The sequence below is a fragment of the Cervus canadensis genome, chromosome 9, assembly GCF_019320065.1.
Source record: "Cervus canadensis isolate Bull #8, Minnesota chromosome 9, ASM1932006v1, whole genome shotgun sequence".
Taxonomy (NCBI): domain Eukaryota; kingdom Metazoa; phylum Chordata; class Mammalia; order Artiodactyla; family Cervidae; genus Cervus; species Cervus canadensis.
In genome coordinates this window covers 38,808,482-38,814,349 of record NC_057394.1, presented here as the reverse complement: position 1 = coordinate 38,814,349, position 5,868 = coordinate 38,808,482, and positions in this window count along the sequence as shown.

Sequence of the window (5,868 nt, the reverse complement as noted above, 5' to 3'; positions counted from 1 at the left end):
GTGTTTAGTTCATTCCCTCACTCCACACCAAGTTTAAATGGGCAGATACTAGCAGAGTTTTAAGTGCTTTATCCTGACTTAAGTCCCTGAGATTTGGAGCATTTTGTTGGTCTGAATGTCTAACCAGTATAAACCTTAGCCATCAATATCCAAATGGAGAATTCTTCCCTTTGGTATTCACAAGCATAACATACATAATCCTTTATCTCTGGCGAGGCCATTAGCTTTTTGGCCTTTGGCTGGTTGATGTATATAGCATCTCTCGTTATTGCCTGTGAGTGTTCTCAACTGACTTGCAAACCCTTTGATCAAACCAGCTAGACCTGATTTTCCAGATGATTCGAGAGACAAGGCACACATCTATCAGCTTTACAGGCCCTGGCAAGCCATCAAGACCCCATGTTCCCCCACTCCCTTCATTGGAATCAAAGGTAAACAGGGAGCCAGTTCTCATTTAAATAAGTAGCATCAAGATCTTGCCTCGACATTCACCGTTGTAGCAGCAGAAGAAAAACAACAGTTGAAGTAAGAAAAAGGTTTCCTTGGCAAGGATGCCAAACTAAATAATGACACCCAAAGCAAAAACACGCTGCACTGAAACTCAACTTTAGTCATTTCAGCCTACTTGAAACAAAGCTTTTTTTTTTTGTGATTTCAAAAGTGAACATTGTACTTTGCTCTGGCAGCCATTTCTATGTTTTTTGAGTGATCCGATTATGCATAAATTCTCTGCCTACAGGCCTTTCAGCACCTCCATCCCATGAGTGATTTGAAAACAGGACTGAAAATTTCTATACACAGAGCGTCTGCCCTCTGCTTCCTCTTAACTTTTAAAGCATAAGTGACATTGTTTTGACATACATTGTCACTGTGTATTTTCTCTCCCTCTCTTTTATGATTTTGGAAATATTTGTAGGAGATCCAGATCTCTACATCCTGTCCCCTAGAATAGGGGTCCCCAACCTCTGGGATCTAATGTCTGATGATCTGAGGTGGAGCTGATATAAAAATAATAAAGTGCACAACAAATGTAATGCTCTTGAATCATCCTGAAACCCTCCCTCACCACCCTGTCCACGGAAAAATTGTCTTTCATGAAACCAGTCCCTAGTGCCAAAAAAGTTGGGGACGACTGGGAAGCTGAGAATTCATCGCCTTGTCATCCATTTTTTTGCTTCATTGATGCCGCCATCCTATTGGCTGGACTTTGGCAGAATTCTCTGAAGTTGCCGTGTGTGTGTGTGTGTGTGTGTGTGTTGACCTTTGAAATTTGTACAATTTGTAGTAAGGGGGCAACAAACAGAAATTTGCACTTCAAAAATTTGTTTGTGCTTGAATAACTGAAGCAGCGATGTCAGGTCTTCAGGTGAGCAGTGACATGTATGTGTGGTTGGTGGAAAGCTGCCTGGGCTAGCAGAGTATGAATGGTCCATGTTTGAGAACATATGGTGGCCTAAAAGGGGTTAAGGAAGCAGAGGAACACTTTCTCAGGCCCCATTTTCCCTTTAGGGGAATTCAGAGCTTGAATTGCTGGCTAGGTCCTTAGAGAAAGCTCCCTTTTAGAGGCCACAGTTCTTGCTACCTCCTGAGCTAGGTCCTAGAACAATTCTTGGTTGACTATTTTTTCTTCTACAATTACAGAGATAGCCCTATCATTTTTACTAAATTCCTAAATGTGCCATCACATTCTGTGTCTCAGGATACTTTTTTTACCTCTCTCTATAGCAGCATCGGCAGCTCTTAGTTAGCTTTTTAAAAAAATTATCTATTTATTTGGTGGCACTAGGCCTCAGTTGGGCATGTGGGATCTAATTCTCCTACCAGGGATTGACACCCCGCCCCCCGTATTGGGAGCTCGGAGTCGTGACCACTGGACCACCAGGGTTTTTTTGTTTAGTTCTTTGTCACTGCAGAACAGGTTGATTGAGGGTTGCCTCTCACACTGGGACCAGGCAGGGATGAGCAACACATATGGTGAAGCCAGAAATGATACTTTCTACCAGGGCTGGGGCTCCTAGGGAGTGGCAAAAATAGGCTGTAGTCCACCAGTCTCCTCTGCCCATGGGATTTTGCAGGCAAGATTACTGGAATGGGGTGCCAGTTTCTGCTCCAGGGAATCTTCCCCACCCAGGGATCAAATCAGCATCTCTCTAGTTTCCTGTATTGGCAGGCAGATTCTTTACCATGAATGACACCAGGGAAGCCCATGTGTGTGTGTGTGTGTGCACACATGCGTGCACACGCAAGCATGTGTGTGTATAAGTGTGTGTGTGTGTATAAGTGCGTGGGGGTGTATAAAACTGCATTTTCCTTTTTTTTGTACCACTCTGACAAATTCTGTCTTCTTTGCTTTTTTCCCCCTCATTCTAGATATGCTAGCTAGATAATGTTATCTATGAGTGGAGTTTCAATTGCCTACTATATAGCGAGGATTCTCAAATCTGCATCTTAAGACAACACTACTCATTAAGGTTTCAGAGTCGCATAGCCAACTAATTACTAGATAGCTGCTTTTGAATGTCCCACATATACTGCAAGCTCAACCTGTCCCAAACAGTTATCAGATATAGACTCCCTTTCATCCTGTGACTTGTGACTTTCATGTCAGAAGACAGCATCATCTTTAACGACACTTGTTCAAGACATAAACCTGGGAGACCTTTCCTTATTTCACCCATCTAATCAAACCAGGTGGTTCAGATGGTAAGGAAACTGCCTGCAGTGCAGGAGACATGGCTTCAGTCCCAGGCTAGGAAGATCCCCTGGAGAAAGGAATGACAATCCACTCCAGTATTCTTGCCTGGAGAATCCCACGGGCAGAGGAGCCTGGCCGGCTACAGTTCATGGGGTCCCAAAGAGTCAGACATGACTGAGTGACTAACACAACAGTCAAACCAGTTACCTTTGACTCTACCTCCCCAAATCTCTTGATCTACCATCTTGCTCCATCTTTGGGGGCATTTACACTGTGCACCATCTCCTGCCTGGATTATTGGCTGGGCTCCTTGCCTTCATCCTTGGAGACTGACCTTTCTAAACTATAACTCAGACCTACCATGCTCCTGCCATGAAGACATCAATTGTCCTCCCAAACCTAAACTGTTTAACATCGCTTCCCAAGTCTGCACTTTGGGATTCTGTATACTCCTATGTCCTTATCTCTTTACCCTTTACCTCTTGAATGGGATCCTTCAGATATTCTCTTTTACCTCTTGACCTTCCCTTGTGCTGTTTGCTGCCTTTTGCCTGAGTATGTTTGCCCTTCCTTGTACGTGGATGATGCCCTCAACCTTCAGATTTTAATTAGACATAGCTGAGTTTCGAATCCTTTTCTGATACTTCAACTGTGGTTTACAGCATCCTCTGTTGCCTCCCTACGCACCTGCACATCATAACAATCCCTGTGTACGTGTAGGATTGTCTCTTTAGGCGTTTCTTTTTCATTCTCCCTCCACTGTGAGGGTAGTGACTTGTCAAATGTTTTTAATAGGCTTTCCTGGTGGCTCAGACGGTAAAGAATCTGCCTGCAATGCAGGAGACCCGGGTTTGATTCCTGAGTTGGGCAGATACCCTGGAGAAGGGAATGGCAAGCCACTCCAGTATCCTTGCCTGGAGAATCCCATGGACAGAAGAGACTAGTGGGCTATAATTCATGGGCTCTCAAAGAGTCAGACATGACTGAGGGACTAACAATTTTACTTTTTTTCTTTTCCACTACGAGAGCAGTAAGTTGTCAAATGGCTAATAGGTAGTGGGTAATTAATAAATATTTGGGGGGAAGAAAAGGACAAATGAATGCATCAGAACAGGGCCATGATACTAGCAGAGTCTGTCCTACAAATAGTATATTTCCTTCGTTTCTGAATTCAGTCCTGGTAGAATCATATGCAATTGAACAGGGGGATGAGGTTAAGGAAATGTCAGGACTAGTAGGATTCCTAAAGATGGTCTTTCTTTTATAGATGAAATAATAAAAATACAGAGAAGGTAAGTTACTTCATTATCATCCCATAGGCTGACTCCTGTAACTCCTGCTCTAGCATCCTCTTTTCTTGGGCTTTTTCATTTTTGCTACTTTGATATATATGAAATAGTAGCCCACATTTTGGTTTTGTTCGTTTGTTTTAGTGTGCGTATCCTTGTCTACTACTGACTTGAACATATTTTTAATATGTATTGACCAATTGGGGTTTCTCTTTATTCAGTTGCCTATTTATATCCTTCCTTCATTTTTTTTATTGGGTTGTTTCTTTCTTGCACATTTTCAGGAATTTCTTATATATTCTGCATACTAATCCTTAGTCATTTAAAATGATTTGCACATATCTAGTAAAATCTAGTACACATAATCCGATATAATCTGTGACCTAGTAATCTTTAGGCATGTACCCTTAAAAGAAACCCATACAGGGCCAAGAAACATTCAAGAGCATTGTTGTTGTGGTGCTATTTGTAAAGGCAGAGAATTGGAAATAGCAAATATGCATTCAGTAAGAGAAGGAATCATTTAATGAGGTTATATTCACATAAGGGCTTCCCAGTGGCTCAGTGGTAAAGAATCGTCCTACCAATATAGGAGATGCAAGAGACACATGTTCAATCCCTGAATCAGGAAGATCCCCTGGAGAAGGAAATGGCAACCCACTCCAGTATGCTTGCCTAGGAAATCCTATGGACAGAGGAGCCTGGCAGACTATAGTCCAAGGGGTCGCAAAATAGTTGGACACGACTGAGTGACTAAGCAACAACAACATTTATAAAGTAAAGCAAGACATAATGCAGAATAGTGTTTTTTCCCTAGGAAAGAAAATAGGATAAGGGTATTCAACTGAGTCTCCAACCCTTTACTTCTTAAAAAAGATTTGTGGAAAATACAGCAAAATTAATATGTGTTGATTCTAGTTGTGGCTAGATGGATTCTGTTACATTGTTCTCTGTATTGCTTATGCATGCCTGAAATATCTCCCAATTAAAGAAAAAATGGCAACAAGGTATGTTAGAATCTTCTTCTTGGCAGAAGTGATGGAATATACACATTTTTGAGGCCTGGAGAAACAAGATGCATTTGAGGAACTTATAGAAGACGTGAAGGGTTCTAGTGATGGGAAAAGATCTAGTGAAGGAGGTGGTGGGAGAAAGGCAGATCATGAAATACTTTGCTAGCTGATGCAGAGTTACAAGAGCTATAGGCCTGTGAGCACTGTGATTCCTAGAAGGACAAACACATCCTGAGAATAATAATATTTAACTAAACCATTAGAATCCATTTATACGAATATACTTTAGAAGCTGAAAAGGAACTCACAGATCATCTGGTTCAATGCCTCACTTTCATTTTTTCCCATAATTCTGAATCAATAAATATTCATTTTTCTGTATTTTCCACAAATCTTAAGAAGAAAAGATTTGCAGATCCAGTTGAATACCCTTATCCTGTTTTATTCCCAGAAAAAAGAGGTTCAGAAAAGTAAAATTGTAAAGAAAAGAGAGGGGATATTATATAAGAATATTGGGATACATCTAATTCAGTAATTCAGTCTATTTATACTGGCTGACCTTTTAAAATCTAAAAAAGCTTTTATTTCACTTTTGTTTTTTTTGGTTAGGACTTTAAATTTTCTCAATAATTATATATATGTACATGTATATCTTCCTCGGTAGCTTGGATGGTAAAGTGTCTGTCTACAGTGCGGGAAACCTGGGTTTGATCCCTGGGTCGGGAAGATCCCCTGGAGAAAGAAATGGCAACCCACTTGATATATACTTGATATATACAAGTATACCTGATATATATATCCAATATTCATGCCTGGAAAATCCCATGGACTGAGGAGCCTGGTGGGCTACAGTCCATGGGGTCGCAAAGAG